This window comes from Olea europaea, chromosome 11 (assembly GCF_002742605.1).
Source record: "Olea europaea var. sylvestris chromosome 11, O_europaea_v1, whole genome shotgun sequence".
In the NCBI taxonomy this organism is placed as follows: Eukaryota; Viridiplantae; Streptophyta; class Magnoliopsida; order Lamiales; family Oleaceae; genus Olea; species Olea europaea.
Window position 1 is genome coordinate 3,126,180 of NC_036247.1, and position 19,074 is coordinate 3,145,253.

The following is a 19,074-nucleotide window of genomic DNA, read 5'->3' on the forward strand; positions in this document are numbered from 1 at the left end:
GCCTGGGTACAATAGATAATGAAGTGGTGGCGTGATGGTGATTAGAGGCGGCAGGGGCAAGAGAGTGGTTATGAGAGAGAAATCGGGTGAAACTGTGGGGTATTTGATTTTAATGGATTGGTTATAATCGGGTTTGGTTGGATATTTGGGACTGATCATGGGTTGAATGGTGTTGGGCCGATTGTGATAATATGTGATACGTAGGTTGGATTTAGTGTTTATTGGGCTGAAAAGCAAGTAGCTTGACTAAATAGATGATGAAAGATGGGCTGTGCATTTAGTGGGCTTTGGGAGTAATTTGGGCCACTAGCTTATGGCCCAAGTGTTTTGATAAAAAAATGAATGGAGTAGGTTATAGAGATGAAATATATGGGTTGAAGGGCTAAGTAGACTTGAATGCTAGGTTTGGGATTTGTGGAACAACACCACAATTTTTTATTTTTTTTATTTATGAGCAGCAGCAGTAGAGAAAAATGAGATTTTTTTTTTTGGTGTGAACAGTAACTTTTTTTTTGAAGCTGATAATACAAAAAAAAATGAATTTTCGGGTGTGAATAGTACCGGTGAACAGTACACACGAATTTTTTTTTTTTTTTTTTTTTTTTGGGTTGGGATGTGAACTAAAATTGCAGAAAAAACCTAAACTGAAATTTTCGCCTGTGAAGAGTAACGTGAACAGTTTTTTTTTTTTTTTTGGAACAACTATGAAGAAGTTGGAAAAATAATAACTTGGCTGTTCATGCTAAAAGTTTATTTATTTGTGTTGTTCCACAAGTTCTTAGGAAAGAAATAGAAAGAGATTTTTGGATTGAAGATGAGAGATTACCCAAGTTTAGGCTCTGATACCAAATTTGATGCAGCACCAAAAGGATGATTAATAGAAATAAAAGAAAGATTCAGAAAGAATGGGAAATTAAGGGAGGGGATAGAAGAAGAATTCAATAAAAGAAGGGGAGGGATGCACCATAAGCCACCAAAATAATTATTCATTCATCATCAACTGAAAATTACATTGCAAAATAGATTTAAATAGTAAAGCAACCTTAATAAGCTTGGGCCCGAGCCCGTACAAGTCCAAATTTAAATAATAGTTCAAGAAAATAAATAAAGTTTAAATAAAATAAGTAAACGTTGTCCGATATCCTCATCACAAAGTTTGTTATTAAGTTAATTTTCAGTTAGAGTTCGTAATTGAGTTAAAAAAATCTGAAAATTTGTCACACAATTTCTTAAAAGTTTTCAGGGAGTTCATGAATTTTATCGAAAAAAATGGAAAAAACTTTTTGAGTTTTCGAAAAGTTAGTAAAACATTTCAGTGCCCGAACTTGAACGCTTTGGGGCTGTTTGGACCCCATTTTTTCACCCAAAAAATTGATTTTTTGACCGTATTTTACTATTTCAGCTGTCATATTTGACTTTTTCTTTCACAGGTGGACCCCACTTTTTTCCTAACGGTCAAAAAATCAATTCTCAAAATCACTCCCAAACAGACTCTTTATTTTTTAAGTTTTCGCACATCCTAAATATGATATTTAAAATCTCGAGGAACGTGAAGGTTGAGTTTCATTCTTATATCCTTACTTATTTACCGTGTAATATCTAAATAATAATTTACTTTTTTTTTTTTTTTTCGTTTTGAGAAACATAATTTACATTTTGTTAGTGCACGTGTCTCAGACAACTCCGTATCTCTCTCTGGCTTCTGCTCCCATACAAATTTCTCTCTCTATCTGGGATCTCTTCAAAATATCTCAATTCGAATTCTTCAATTTGTTTAATTTCCAGGGTTTCGTTTGTTAGAATTCGGGCTTTTAAAAATAAAGATCAAAGGCCTGAATTCGATTGAATCCACGGCAAGACTGAGTTATGCTTGCACATGAGATGTGAAAAGCTGAGAACTTGAGGTCAGTTTTGAGTTAATTTGATTTGATTAACGACAGTGAAGTTAATAATGTTTTTTCGAGTCTAATTAGATCTGCAGCGAAAGCCACAATTTCAAGCAGTTGAGATCAAAGTCATTCATTTAGTTCATTAGATAGAGATCAGGAGTATCAGTTGATAAATTTTGTTATAAACTAATGGAAAATAAATATGATAGAAGTATCTTTAACCATTGTCTCTAGTGGGGAAAGATTCTTTTCTCTCTCTGTGGTACACTTAAATTTATTTTAATTTTTTTTGGTTAATTTTATGAGAAATTTATTGTCAACGGTGAATGTATTCAAATGGGGGAGAAAGTGAGACAAACACTTTCTTAAAAAAAAAAAAAATTGGGTGTCATCAGTTTCTTTTTCTCACTAAAATAGTTTTTTAACAATTGAATAAGGGGATGGTGGCAGTTAATGATTAGTCGTTACTTATAGAGGAAGAGTTGTATGTCAATTTTTCACCTTATGCATGTTCATCGAAACACTCAAGTCATGTATTGGAGCAAAGGAAATTCAATAGGTTGACTAGTTTAATTCTATAGTCTGTGAACTTGGATCATGTGCTCAATTATTTTATGGTGATAACCGAAGATAATGTCGTCATGGTGATAGTTAGAAACATGATTAAAGTTATTGTAATCTACTTTTTTGTTGACAGAGGAGAAAGTTCATAGAAGGAATCAGTTGTGTAAAGTCTATGAATTGCACTATTGAAATGGGACGAAAACTTAACATGCAGCTGTTTTGCAGTAATCTCCATTCGATGAGCATTTGAAAGCTAATTCTCTTATTTTTGTACATCTTCTGGTGCATAAAATATGCCTTCATGGTGGGGAAGGTCTCAATCAAAAGAAGGGAAAAAAATAAAGAAAACAACTAAACAGAGTTTTATTGACACGTTACATAGGAAGTTTAGGATTCTCGAAAGTAAAACTTAAGACATATCAAGAGGATCTAGACGATGTTCCAGTGATATAGTTTCAGAGAAAGGCTTTCATTAGTTTCAGAGAAAGGCTTTCATTCACGAGCCGAGTCAAGGTCTCCATCACCTTCCAAACATGTAGCAAGATGTCAAAGTTTTGCCGAAAGGTCTCAGGCCCAACTGCTTCCCCAGCCAGGACTGTACCCTGCAAGTGTAGGTCATGCAGATTCTGGAATACTCAAATTGGCAAAGCCAAAATCAGAAAGGGTATGCAAAGCACCTGAATTTCTGGCTTACCCAAGAACTGAAAGCGTCCAACACCAGGACACTGCAGATTTGGATGGTGAATTGGCTTCTGCTTCATTGTCCAGCAAATGTTCCTTTGAGAGTGATTATCCAGCTGACTCATGTCCACGTAGTCCGCTAGCATCTGAATGTGAAATTGGCAGCAGAACAATTGCAGGCAGCCTTTCAAGGTTAGTTGAGTTCTGAAATCATTGAGGAAGCACGGAAGCTAGTTTATATTCAGTTTATTGCTTTTATTTTGATTAGTTATATAAAATATATCCTCTCTATCTGTAACATGATGCCTCCCTTCGACATTTTTTTTTCCCCTGAAGTGTTTCTGTTGAGAATCAGTCCCCTGTTGCACCAGCAATCTCACGGGAGTCAGCTGTTCAAGTGGATCTCTTATCGAATAAAAATGTCTCCTCTTCATCTCCTACTCCTAGAAGAACTTTAAATAGTCAAGTGCTGAAGTTACAGATCCCTTGTCATGTTATCTTTTGCAGTGATCCAGAAAGCTCAATGGCGAGTCCCTCTAGAAGTCCGATGAGGGCTTCCGGCTATGAGCAAGCTACAAGTTCCATTTTTGCTGCTGGAAAGATTTATACAGATCTACCCTTGATTGGATCAGGTCAATGCTCCAGGTCAGACCTCAGGACACAATTCTATGGGAGGAGATATGTCAGGGCAATTATCTTGGCAGCCCAGTAGATGTAGCCCAGAGTATTCTCCGAATCTAAGTCCAATTGATAAGTCCTGGCCCATGTTCCAGAATTCATAGTGGAGCTGTCACACCACTTCCTCCAAGAACAGGACGAGGAGACTCTGAATCACGGACTAGTTGGCCTGATGATGCAAAACAGAGTCATCGTCTGCCCCTTCCCCCCTTTAAAAATTCCAATACCTCACTCTTCTCTCACTCGAATTCAGCTGCAATGTCACACCTTCTGTACCATGAAGTCCTGGCAGAGCAGAAAATCAAACAAGCCATGGCCCATGTTGGAAAAAAGGAAAGTTGCTTGGTAGAGGCACATTTGGACATGTTTGTGTTGGTTTTAACTGGTCTTCCAATATGATTAACGAGTGATTCTTTTTGTTTCTCTTTTCTTAATCATTTCTCTATTGCTTATAGAATTATGTGAGCAGAGAATTTCATTATTTGCTCCTGTTTTCGTTTTAAGATGGAAGTTTTTAACACTGATTACAGAACATGTCTTTGAATTTCTTAATCTCCCATTATGATTACCATTTATTTAATATATGTAATCCAGTTAACTATGGATGATGTGTAAGTTTTTTTATTTATTCATTTCTTTGAGTTGATCACTGAAAATTATATTCCAAATGTGGCCTTGTATTGCTTTAGCGAAACTGGAGAAATGTGTGCTATGAAGTAGGTTACATTATTCTCAGATGATGTGAAGTCGAGGGAAAGTGCAAAGAGGTTTATTGCTTATCAGATTCTAGTTTCAGTTGCAAGTTTTAGGTCATTAGTTCATGCCTATGAGAAAGCTCTTACAGTCAAATGGTTTTGTGCAGGAGGTTGCATTGTTGAGTTGTTTATACAACATCCAAATACTGTGCAGCATTATGGGTCTGAAACGGTTGTATTCTTGCAATTTATTGTCATCCCTTTTATAGTGGATATGCATCATGTGTAAATTTTCTGGATAGCATATACACATGTGAGCATTGATTAGAACTTAGAAGTGTCTTACATTTTATCTACTAGGGATAGTTCTTTTCTAAACTTGTTTTAATGGTTTATTTCTGCACTTCTAAAATTTGGTTCAAATGGTTCATTTAAATTTCTGGAAATTATATATTTATAAGTATGGGAAAATATTGGTAGCTGCAACATGGGCTGAGTGAGACTTCTAAGATTTATTGTGCAATTTTCGACACGAGTATTTGGTATGTCTCGGCTCATGACAATAATAGCATACAACTCCCCATTCATTTTGACTTCGATTGACCCGATTGCTTGTACTCCCGCCTCTTGTATTACCTCTACTACCACGACTGATAAGAGCCCTAGAAAGCTGAATGGATGAAGCAACAGTAGCACTGGTACCGGTACGAAGTACTCTAGTAAAGGTTTCTTGCAGATATGAGACCTCAGCATTGAAGAGAATATGAGATTTAGCAGTCTCGAATTGAGAATTAAGACCAGCTAGGAAACTCATCACAACCATTTGCTCCCGTTGAGTTTACTGAATTTTCACATCTAGACTAAAGGGTAACAAGGTATTCAGTTCTTCGTAGATCTTTTTGAAATTCATAAAATAAGCCTGAAGAAATTGATCTTGTTGTTCAGCACGATAAAAATCCTTACAAACTTCATAAATATGGGACACATTCCCTTTTCCAGAATACATGAATTCCAAATATTTCATTAATTTCTTAACATATTTACAATGATTAATCAGGCTAACTATCTCTGTGTGAATCGAATTTCGAATTTGTAAGAATAATCGGGCATCATATTTTAGCCATGTCAGGTGAGTATTATCCGTTGGTGGATCTTCAGTGAGATGATTGTCCATAGAAATATTCCGCAGATAGATTCGAACTGTCTTACACCAATCTAAATAATTTGGACCAACCAACTTATGCTCCGTGATTTTGGACATCACTGAAATGACATTAGTCATAACTAAATTCTTTTGCTTCTCAGTCATGAAATCAAACCACAAGATCCAAATAACAAATCAAAGAGAGACCCGATCCCAAATTCAACAAACAACAACCCACAATAACAGGCCCAAACAATTAATTTCTTCAGAACCTCATATGCATAGTATTTTACCCAAGATAAGTGACCCAACAATAAATGAATTAAAAGGATTTTAAAATAGTGGAAATTACAGGAAGGCCTAGTGTTAAAATCAGCAATTCTAAAATCAGATGGATGCTTTCATATTTCAAAAATTAGAAATATTGTAATATAATTTATAGTAATAAGTTAATTATATCTAATTATTAAATGTTTAATAGATATACATTATTAACAGCATATCCCGTAATTTACGTGTTTCATTTTTAGAAAACACCACATCTTCCTTATATTTCCAAACTCCTCACATGAACGACGTTTAATCTTCTCCAGCACGACAATGAAGAGTTCTTCGTCATCACCTTACAGCTCCGGCAAACTCACGACCATAATCATCACTCACTTTACCTTCTCGTCAAACAACAATAATTTCGTAAGTATTTCTCGTCCTGTGAAAGCGCTAAACCCGAAGCTCAATGGCTCGTCAAACAACAATAATTCTGTAAGTATTTTTGTAAGTTTTACTGTCATATAATAATATTTTGTCATTTTACCGTTAAAAATAGCAATGGACTCTTTAACCTTTCGCATGGTTCGACTACAAGGAGTGAGTACCAGCAATTCTGAAGATCGCTGTATCTACTCTTACCGGTTTTGCACCTAAGATACCGTATTTGCATCATATACCGTATTTAAGCTCACCGTAGTTGCGCCTATCGATTTTGCACTAACCTACCGTAATTGCAGTACATACTGAATTTGACCTTACCGTATTTACACTCACTGCTGTGTATCTTCAAATACGGGGTTATGTGCAAGATATACTATCATTCTTAATAATACAAAAAGTGTCTAATTTAGCAAGAACGAACTTGCACTGAAATTGAAAGAATCAGACTTCAAATGTCAAAAATTTGATCATAGGGATTGATGCGCTATCTTAATCAAAATTAAGAGATCGGTTTGAACGGGCACTTGACCACGCCAAGTGTTACTATTTAATAACTTGACCACACTGTACCTGCCCTTACCGATTTTGCACCTAGGGTACCGTATGTGCATCATACACCGTATTTTATCTCACCGTATTCGTGCTTACCGATTTTGCACTACACCTGTCGTAATTGCTGTATATACCGTATTTTTGCACTAACCTCTATGTATCTTCAAATAGGATGTTATGTGCGAGGTACACTATCATTTATAATAGAAAAAGGTGATGGCCTAATTTAGCAGGGACGTACTTGCACTGAAATTGTAAGAATTAGACTTCAAATGTCAAAAATTTTATCATTGAGACGATTGATGTGCTATCCGAATCAAAATTAAGAGATTCTGATCACTGAATCACGTCAAGTGTTACTATTCAATAACTAAACTCAGAATTGTACCTCAATGATTATTGAACTATACCAAGTGCTATTACTTAATAACTGAACTAATTTTATTTTTGTGGTCGTTGAACTATGTAACGTGTTGTCCACTTATCACTCAAGTCGACGACATTTGTTATCTAAAGGATCTTCCAACTTTCTTACGTTGGTATAGTTCAGTGATCGTTGAGATATAGCCCCCAAGTTTTGTAAGGGCTAAAATTTAAATTTTAATTTAAGTCAAATTAAATAATTGATTTTACCACTATATGAGATCTACAACTTTTTCATTGCACATTTCATCAATTTTTATCAAAATTTAATTTATTAATTGGTAATACTTGGTACATTTCGATAACCATTCAAATAATTAACCCTTTTTTTAATGACATTCTTCAAATAATAATGTTTTATTTTCCCCATTTTAAGAGACAAAGCAAAAGATCTCTTCAAACTTCAATTTAGTCCTAGCCATTGGTGTATATAACATAATTGCAGTATACGCCGTATTTACACTTACCGTATTTGGACTAGCCGTATTCGCCCTTACCGATTTTGCACTAAACTACTACAACTGCAGTATGTATCATATTTGCACTTACCGTATTGCACCTCATGTATTTGCACTCACCGTTGGGTAACCGATCAGTAGAGCTCAACTTTCTTACGTTGGTATAGTTCAGTGATCGTTGAGATATAGCCCCCAAGTTTTGTAAGGGCTAAAATTTAAATTTTAATTTAAGTCAAATTAAATAATTGATTTTACCACTATATGAGATCTACAACTTTTTCATTGCACATTTCATCAATTTTTATCAAAATTTAATTTATTAATTGGTAATACTTGGTACATTTCGATAACTATTCAAATAATTAACCCTTTTTTTATGACATTCTTCAAATAATAATGTTTTATTTTCCCCATTTTAAGAGACAAAGCAAAAGTCAATTCGATCTCTTCAAACTTCAATTCAGTCCTAGCCATTGGTGTATATAACGTAATTGCTGTATACGCCATATTTACACTTACCGTATTTGGATTAGCCGTATTCGCCCTTATCGGTTTTGTACTAAACTACTGCAACTGTAGTGTATATCATATTTGCACTTACCGTATTGCACCTCATGTATTTGCACTCACCGTTGGGTAACCGATCAGTAGAGCTGTGCATGGTCCGGTTCGGTTCGATCTCTTTAGAGTCGAACCGAACCGAAAATTTGGAGTATTGAGCAAGTGGAACCGTCGGGTTCAAATATAATTATGGAACCGTTCGTGTTCAGTTCCATTCGGTTCCGTACCATAATTACATTTTTTAACATTTACAACAGCACTACATAAATACAACTAATAACATATTCAATCATAGCTTTTACAAATTAACGAAGTCCAATTCAAAAAAATATAAATTAACAAGTTGTCCAATAAGATTAATTTACCAACATATACAAATACCAAAAAGTAGATATTAATACTAAAATATTGGCGATCCACATCAATAATTCATTTGCTTAAGCCTTCAAGTTTATATTAAAAAAAAAAATTCTTGAATTGGAAGTCATAGAGATAAAATATTTACTAATACTTACTAGCTATTTGATTTAATCATCAATTGCTTGACTTGCCATACAAAGAAACTCTACACCTAATTAGTTATCTGGATTGGGTCAAACTAGCTAGGCTAGGGCTTGTGAGATGGAGTATCAATCAATCACCTAATTAGTTAATTTGTTTAAAAAAATTAAAATAATTTGATTTATTCAATATATAAAAAAAGGAAGATTCGGTTCTTCGATTATTGGTCTAGAACCGAGAATCAAACCGTATCCATCGATTCTCAATTCAGATATCCGTTCGGATATTTAACTTGATTTGGTTCGAGAGTTTTGCCCAACCCTACCAATCAGTGAAGAACAAATTGCAACCCAAATCTCTAGCCCTAAACGGCTAAACCCAAACCCCCTTCAATAACATGTGATAAATTCCCATTAATACCCTTACAACCCAATCGCTAACCCTCAACCCAAACGCGAATTCAAATCGATTGAATCGGCAGGAAAATACAAGAACCTCAAATCAATTGTAATCAATTGTTTCTTGGAAATGGCTACCGTGGTTTGAAGTGCAGTTAAGGTAAATTTCATCCGTTTCAATTTGAGAATTGAATGTTCAAGGCCCGACTCGATTGTTTGGAGGGAATTGAGAAAGAAATCAGAAGAGGGATTATTTTGTACTAACCAACTGTATGAAAAATTTTCCATGTTTACGAAAAAGTATAGTTTTGAGAGGAAAACACAGGAGAATGCTATATATATAAATCGAGATGAAACTCACATGAGAAATTTTCACGTTAACCACAATATATAGTATGGTTCATGTTACCCACAACTGCATGGATCACGCACACACAAAATTGGGTATGTGTGTGTGAAAAAAAATTCAGCATCAACATATGGCATGTGTTCCATGTTTATCTAACACCAATTTGGTGAACTATATTTTTCCAATGAATACTGTTCTTATAGGTAAAACACACTAACACCATTAGGTTGGAAATAATAAACTCGACAATACTTTATAGTTGAAACTTGCTGTAATTTGGGGTTGATAGTTGAAATTCCATTTTGGGCAGGCAACTAATCATCACTTGGATGGAATTTTGTTGTGTGAGTTGATTTACAGCTCTTCCTTTTCATTTTTTGGGGGTCTAAAAATTTTCTTCTTCTACTTGTCCTACTGTCGTCCCCCTCATTGGAAGAACTTGTTTTTGGTATCGCGTGAAATGCACATATAGCTTGTTCATAATGAATGTGAATATATTGAAACTGAGGTACACTTTGGGGTTACTGACAGAGAGTTGCCATTCTATTGTGGGATTAAGAGTTGGACAGATCCGATGTTTTAAGATTTGGTGATCTTGATAAGAGAGAAGTTCTGCATAATATGTACTCCATAAGTTGGTTTTTTTACTCTAATTTTAGACTTTAAATATATGATCTTGTTTTTTTGGTTTATTTGTTTTTGTTTTTGTGAAAATTAATGTTGAATTTCTGTTATAATGATGTCAGGATTGTATATTTGGGTTTGAAAATGAGTCAGAAACATGTTATTACAGTGAAATTTCTGTTATAAGATAATCTGTGCCAGTTTCTTTTTTTTTTTTTTGGGAGGCCATTGACGACAAATTTGATAACTCAACAGTGCGAGACGAGGCGCCAATGATATGTGTAGACGGAGAGTGGTGTTGGTGTCAAAACAGTACTGAATTTTCTTATAATTAATTTTATTTGTACTTCAGTGATTTGTTTGTTTAATTTTTCTTATTATTCGTTATGGGAAATTTCTTAGTTAAAATAAGTTGTTTGATGTTATGGGGTCCGATGATCTAGTTTTAGTTTTATTTTATTGATATTTATTTATATTTTTAATGTTGTTTGCATTGCTTTGCAGATGGCTAACAACCTTAAACAGTATTTGGTTCTGTCGGAAGACAAGTGGAGACCTATTACGCTCAAGCATCAGTCCCGAATTGCCACACTTAGTGACATCGAGAATGCCTTCGCAGGACACCCAGATGGTTTTGCGCTGTATCAAGCGTTCTTGCATTCTTGCATGGGACACTTTCTACTGATGCACCAGGAAATGCATTTTTGTTCAGTGATCGTGAACTCATTATTGCAGAGGCACATTGAGAGACTGAATGCCAACCGTGATGAGATGCATTTCCTTTTAGGAAGGTATGACGTTATTCTCTCAAGGGAAGAGTTTTGCCTCATCACGGGCCTGAAGTTTGGATTGGCTCAGAAACCAACTGGTTATGACAAGACACATGAGGGTGGGTTGATTAATAGGCATTTTCCTGACCATGAACAGATTCGGGTTCCAGACCTCATCTGTTGTCTAAATGGGGGTGAGTTCGATGAGGGTATTGACGTTGTAAAGTTGTCTATGCTCATAATGAAGCACAACTTTCTATGGGGGACTGATGCACGGACGGTGGTGCCAACATGGGAGATAAACTTTGTGGATAGAAATATGGATGGGTTCAACGCATTTCCTTGGGGTGCATACCTTTTTAAACATTGTTTGCATAGGTGGAAGAGTACGTTGCCTAAGAGGAAAACCAAGCACATCAATTTAGGCGGCTTCTTCTATGCATTATTGGTAAAAATAGCAAATGTTTTCCAATATATGAATGTTAAATTAGTTTAGTTTATTTAAGTGTTAACACAAATTCAATTTGGTTTGTAGGTTTTTGCCTTTGAGGTTGCGCCTGATATTGCATTGCTCGCTAGACGGAGGCCTGACACCGCTCATTTGCCTCGTATATGCCATTGGGAGTTTACAGGTTTCCTTAATTATCCAAAAACAGTGGATGCAAAGGAATCAAAACTGTTTTCATCCCAAGTGAGTAGCATCATATAGTTAAAATCTTTGAAGTTTGGTGATTTTGTGAAGTCTTTTAGTTTTAATATGTCTTTGTTGGTTTATGTTCAGATGGCTGCCTTTCCTCTACTATAAGCAACAGAGAATGAGCGGCAGAGGGGCTATTACGTAGACCTTGACCAGCAGAATTGGCACCACCTCGTAATCGTCGAAAGAAAAAGGATATGGGGCACCATGTTGCTGCTAAGGGCCAAGTTGTGAAGGGTGACGAGGGTCGAGATGTTCAGGACGACGTCCCCAAGCAAGCCGATGCCCCGCATAAGCACAATGCACGCCCGAATGATCCAACAGTACTGCAGAAGATTCGATCCCTGAATATGGGAACGTCCCCTTGCATATTCTTGTAGTCAGTGACCGAACAGATGTGATTGATGCGACTGGCGATTTAGGTTATATAGTGTGCCCTCCAGAAGGCGACCATGAGGTACCAATGTCTATGGCGCGTGCAGATAAGGCCAGCCCAGTACGCATCCCTCCTCTACAGCGTCATAACATCAAGTTACGTGAGCAGGTTACTGAGTTGCGAGAGCAGGTTACCAAGTTACATGAGCAGCTTTCTGTCATCTCCCAGCAGTTCGATTTGTATAGGGCAAAGAGTGAGCAGAAACATGCCGAGACACTACAGTAGTTTGCAGAGGTACTTCGGCGTTTGGATGTGCATGCACTCTTGCACTACTCAAGTGTGGTATCCTTTACGTCCACTACTGCCGCCACCTCTCCAGTATCAGGTCGACCACAAACATCACCTACTCTTGCTCCTAGTGATCAGGTACACGAGTTTCGTATCTCATTTTTTTTATTTACAAATGATTACTCGATGAACATGTGATCAATAACGATTTCGGTTCTGCAGATCACAAGGTCAAGCCCCGTAGATATTGTACCTATCAATGTTTCTGTAGCTAGTGATCCGATTCCTCTGCCCATAGGGGGCAAACGCAAAATCTAAGAACCAATTACTCCCTTTATTCTGAAGAAGAGTAAAGGGTAGCGTGTTCTAAACCGAAAACTGTTTTCAGTTTTTGAAACTATTTTGAATAATTTTTTTATTTTTTTATTTTTGAAATGTATGTTTCGAATATTAGTTTGCACCATGAAAGTACGGAGTATACTAGAAAGGATAAGAGGCTTCTTATTCTTGATGTAAATGGAATTCTTGTAGATATCATTTATATAGAAGACGGGCGAGACCTTGAGAAAAAGCCAGATTTAAGAATTTTGAATAATGCTGGTAAAAGTAGATGCTTTCAACACTTGTTTCTATTTATAATGTTTAAATTTGGTCCTCTTCTCATAAATCAAGTTAATTTGATTTTACATGACATTTTCAGTGTTTAAAAGACCTCATTATGATGAATTTATCAGTTTCATCTTAGACGAATTCGCTGTAGGAGTTTGGTCTTCCAGAAAATTGTAATATTCAATATTTAACTAATTATACCTTTTTCGTTAATTCAATTTTTTCCTCTATTTCGTTCTGAGCATTTGTTTCTAAATCAATTACACATTTTCTTTACCTGACTTCTTAAAATCTTGCAAAAATAATTTGCGGCCAATTGTCCAGAGTCTTTTTCTTGATGAAAAGCAATTGCTTTTTTGTTGGGTAAGCATTTCTTAACCCTTTTGGGCCACTTAGCTAGGATGTTGAAAATTCTATTGTTTATATTATATATGTTATCATCATAAACATGGTTTTTATAATGTACAAGGTGTATCTTTGATTAGTTCTATTTAACTCAGGGTCAAGAATCTTGTACTAAAACCAGATTTAATGCACTTGAAAATCACAAGAAACCACTCTTTATTAAAGAGCTATCAAAAGTGTGGACATCCCCTGAAGCGGGAATGTACAATGAAACCAGCACTTTGCTTGTAGATGATTCTCCATACAAGGCAGTGAAAAATCCTGTAAGTATTGAATTTCATCCTTGGTTTTCTTCCATTCAGGGAATATGACTTGTTCTATACTCTATTCTTATAGTCTCGATATCTCTCCTAATCTTCATTGGTACCAATTTTTCATTGTTTAGGAAAATACGACAATATTTCCTCCCACATATAAGTACACTGATACTAATGATTCAGCTTTAGGTAAGTTATGCTCTAAACTAAATTAACATGTTGTAAAGACCTATGGTTTCCATATTTATTTATTATTGCACTCATCTATATTTATTTAAAATTGCAAACATCTAATCTCAAATACGGTTAAATAATAGGCCCTACTGACAATTTGAGAAAATATTTGAATTGTTTGGCCGAAGCTGAAAATATGCAAGAGTATGTGAGAAATAACCCAATTGGTAAAGAAATGAAACTCAGACAAAAATTGGGAGTTCTTGAGAAACAATTTATAAGGATGAGGAGGATCTTGAGCGTGAGGAGGAGGATGGTGACAAACTTTTATCCACATGTGATGTTATTTTAGGTATGTAGTTGGAAATATGGATGGCGATCTGTAGGCAAAAGTTCTTGACCCTGAAAATGAATTCAGAAGATAGCTCATTGATCAAGTTGTATCTAGTGCTTTGCCCGAAAGCAAGAGCCCGGAACAAGTATTTGCAGCTGTTAAAACCGTCAAGACTGCTGACCTTCCTCATGAACTAATTGAATTACTCAAACAGATTGTGATCCAAAACTCTGCATTCATTGGAAACTTTGACCGGCAAAACTTAATTATCTCGACAGCTGTTAACACAGATCTATCCAGAGTTATGGATTAAGTAAGTAGACTTGATAAGTTTGATATCTTTCTGTTGGGGAAGTGGCTGTGAAAGCTCAATTGTATGAAGAGGCTTTTGCTATTTTAAAGTTCAATTTGAATGTCCAGGCCGTCAATATGTTACTAGATAATATTCGAGATATTAACTGGAGTTTGCATTCCGTGTTGAAGAAGATACAGTTGGAGTCAGCTTGCTAAAGCTCAACACTGGAAAGGATTAGTGAGCTATGCAATAGAGAGTCATTTATTCGTGCTAATGATGCCACCCAATTCTTAGAAGTTATCCATGCTGCGGAGGATGCAAATGTTCATCACGACTTGGTAAAGTATCTTCTAATTGTTAGGTAGAAAGCAAAGGAGCCCAAGGTGGACAGTGAGCTCATTTATGCATATGCTAAGATTGATATGCTGGGTGGGATTGAAGAGTTTATTCTCATGCCAAATGTCGCCAATCTCCCTAATGTTGTTGATCACTTGTATGATGAAGCTCTATATGAGGCAGCTAAGATTGTTTTTGCTCTTATCTCTAACAGGGCCAAATTGGCATGCACTCTTGTCAAGTTGAAGTTATTTCAAGGGGCTGTTGATGCAGTATGTAAAGCTAATAACTCAAAGACATGGAAAGAAGTCTATTTTGCTTGTGTTGATGCTGAAGAGTTCCACTTGGCTCGACTATGTGGGCTCAATATCATTGTACAGTTATATTACCAGACTATTAGTTGATATTTTAGGACTCTTTTATACAGAATCAATAACTTAGTCAATTCGTTTCTTAGCTTTAGCTACAAAGTGAGTGGTGGACTGCTGGTCTATATTTGCATGACCATTCTATTATGTTGGATAGCTTAGAATTCGGTAAATACACTAACCATGCAAATCTAAATCCTTTAAGTTGATCTAGAAGAAGTCAATGAACACTAACAGAAGAGAGGATGCTTTAATGAACTTATATCTCTTATGGAGAGTGGTTTGGGATTGGAACATGCACATATGGACATCTGTAGAGCTTGGTTTCTTGTATGCTAGACACCGTTATGAGAAGCTTATGGAGCATAAAGGGTGACGGAAAGGTTCGCATGAAGGCCTACGAATCCTTTGTTCTTTTACTTCCCTTGCGTTTTATGCTCCATGAGCAGTGGGAGGGGTTCGCTTTATTCTTTTCTTGGTTGAACATCAACAGATATCAAAAATGGTTTATCTTAATGTTGAATCTAAATCTACGGCCCATGGATACTCTTTGAAAATCTTTTACCTCTTATCTATGGTAAAATGTTAGCATTGTCACCCATGGTATAATACAAGATACTAGAATAAATTTTATTTACACGTTTCATAAACATGAAGCGAGTGTTATCCAACTTGTATTTTTAGAATACACAAGCTTCATATGTATTGTTTGTCCAACTTGTATTTTTAGAATCTACAAGCTTCATATGTATTGTACTTGGAATATATTTTATTTTTACATAAAATTTATCCAAAAATAATACATGATACTTAAAAATTTGAAGAAACAAAAAATCAATTATTTTATTAATGTTTATTATTTTTGCACGACGAATTTCTCAATATAATTTACATTATTTTATTAAAAAATTTTATATGTAGTATGATGTCAATTTTTTTTTTTTGGACATAAAAATTCTTAATAAAATTTTTTATTACTTCATAGGGGTTATAAATTGTTATACTACTTTTTCATCTTGATTATTTTTATATCTGAAAAAAAAATTTATATATAAAAAAATTCAATCATTTTTAGATTTTTTTTTTTATTATTGTTACCCTTTCTCTCGATCAATTAATTTTTTTTTTCAAATGACGTAAAAAAATTTCATAAGGAAATTTATTAGATTATTTTTTAAAAAATTTAATTGATTGAGAGGAAAATGTAACAATAATAAAAAAAAATCCAAAAATGATCGATTTTTTTTATATATATAAAAAAATTTTAGATGTAAAAATAATCGAGATGAAAAAATTGTATAACAGTTTATAACCCATTGCAAAGGTAAAACTTGAAGTAGATCTTGCTTCATACGTTGCCGAGGTAAAACTTAAAGAAACACGTGCAAAAACACTGGGTATAGAAAAGAGAATGCTCCATTGCAGTTGGGACTCGAAGGATTTATGCCAAGATGAAGAAATGGTGAGGTATCTAACCATTACTGATCAACTCTAATTTCAGCTCGGAAAAATTTATATTTAGTTCGTCTTTTTTGACCTTTTGTCCAGTTCTACTATAAATTTAAATACCAACTAAATCAAAGTGAAATCACAATAAACTAAAACATAGTTTTTTATTCGCCATTTTTAGGCTAGTGATGTTACGATAACGTTACAATAAAAGTCTACTAAACTAAATATAAGGCCTAGAACATTAATGATGTCCAACAAGTCATGATCCATATTTGTGATTCTGTACAACAAATGATCACTAGAAAATTATGTAAATGTGTCAAACAGTTAATGTGCTTAAAAAGTATCAAAGTTTACTTTATGCTTACCAAAAAAAATTATTGATCTGAACATATACTTCTCATTTGTTTGCAAATTCAACAAAAAATCACACAATTACATATAACGATTCTTCAATTGCAATGGAATGTATTTTTGATTGTACAAAACTTCATAGAAAAAAATAAAATTAAAATCCTGATTGAGCCTAAAAACAGGGGAGCCCATTAAAGGCTCAAGATAAATATACCTTTTTTTTGGACGAATGCTTGGACTTTTCATGAGGTTCAGTGATTCACGAAAAAGAGAGAAGCGTTGTTTTGGGAACTGGGAAGCGCGGAAGGGACGAGAAGTAGAATTGAAAAAAAAAAAAACCCTTTTCTATTTCGTGTTATTCAAGGGGTGTGAGTAATATAGTTCAAACCCAAATACTTCATCTTTTCTATTTTGGAGCTCATATGGCGTTTGAGGCCCAAGGCTCAAGAAAAAATTAAAACTTGACAATAATAATAATAATAACTAATTAGGATTATTGGGTAATAATAATATATGTAATAGAAAATTAAAAATTGACAAAAATACCCACAAATGACTAAGTGTCAAAACTATAGAATTTTATATATTTGAATGAATTTTCAAAAAAAAAATCATATTTTTTATTTTTTATTTTTATATATTTTTTCGTCAGTCCGGTTTAATTTTAAATCGCAATTACAATTCTCAAATCTAAACCAAACCGTTTTTGGTTCAAAAGCATTTTATAGACAGGTCCACGTGGCACCAAATCGACGATTTTTAAAATGCGATTTCGGTTCGATTTTTCGATTTGACGATTTTTGCTTACAGCCCCCAACTCCCCATTTCCAAATCCAACCGTTCGATCTTCCATCGAAATCCCAGATTTTTCGCCCGTGACAATGGTAATCTCCCTTCCATTTCTCCCTTCCACCTTATCCTCGAAAACGAGTTGACCAAGAATGTGTAGAAGAATCTTGACCCTTCATTGGACAATGTTGCCGATCTTTTCTTTGCCTGTGTATACACTTTGGAAAATGACAAATAGGTTATGGCCCTCAGGCTATACACTTCAGCAAGTGACAGGACATCAGTGTTGCAATTGCTTCGGGAGTTATAGGGTTTGATTGGCGGGAAGGGATTGGATTCCTCAAAATTAGGAAAAGAAATGGAGGTTAACTTGGGGATTGAGGATTACATTCCTAGTGTGAAGGCCAATAAGATCTTTTGGGCTCGTGGAGCCGACATGTAGGGATACTCTTTAAATTGTTTAAGGTTCGCCAATCTAAGTTTTCAGGACACTGAGTTACCTAGGATGTCGCAAGTCTTAAGGCTACTGTTGAATTCAGAAGACACTGATCCGACTCTATCCGTAAGTGAATTACATTATTAAGCGAAATTTGCAAGCTATTAATTTTACATTGAATGTTGAATTTAAAATTTTACATCCTGCGATTTGAATTTATATAAATGTTAGCATAGTAAATTTTCATTCAAGTTAATTAAGTAGGGGAATGCAGAATCATTTTATAACACTATTAATTGATTTCATTCAATCATTGTTTTTCTTTGAAAGTTGAGAATGCTTTCTAAAAGTTTTCAGTCTTTAAAGTAAACTGGCGGGTAGTCAATAGAGAATACTGTTTTGCTAGTAATGTATCTTTATGTAATTATCCTAAATTGCACAATTTGTTTTTTATGGTTGTATTCTTCTATCCACCTGTTGGTTCGTTGATCTTGCTAGAGCTTAGAGCTCACTAGCTCGCATCCCCCCACCCTGCCAACTTCCCAAAAAAAAACATAAATAAACAAAATAAAAAATAGAAGCGCAAAAGAGCTCAGAGAAAAATGCTTACATATTTATGTTGTTCCCTCTAAGTAAACGTGTCGGACTGCAGAAAAGAAAGAGTCAGAACATAGTCAAGGAACTTCTTTGCTAAAGGATTGTGTCACAGTTTTTTTCACTGGAAATGCTTAACTTGATGATGGATGCATCAATGCAGCATGCTTTCAAGTTTGTTTGGTTGGGTTTGTTGTAACTCAGTGTGCTTCCTCTGTTCAAGTTATCGATTTTTGAAATTAGACGAGTTGACTATTGAGTGAGAATTGAAGTATTGAACAGAGCTGTACCAATTAAAATCACTCTCATTCA

General features: G+C 34.9%; 1 pseudogene; it reads left to right on the forward strand.

The window, feature by feature from the left end:
* Positions 1 to 1,660: 1,660 nt before the first annotated feature.
* Positions 1,661 to 19,074, forward strand: part of LOC111402988 — a 45,532-nt pseudogene continuing 28,118 nt past the window's right edge.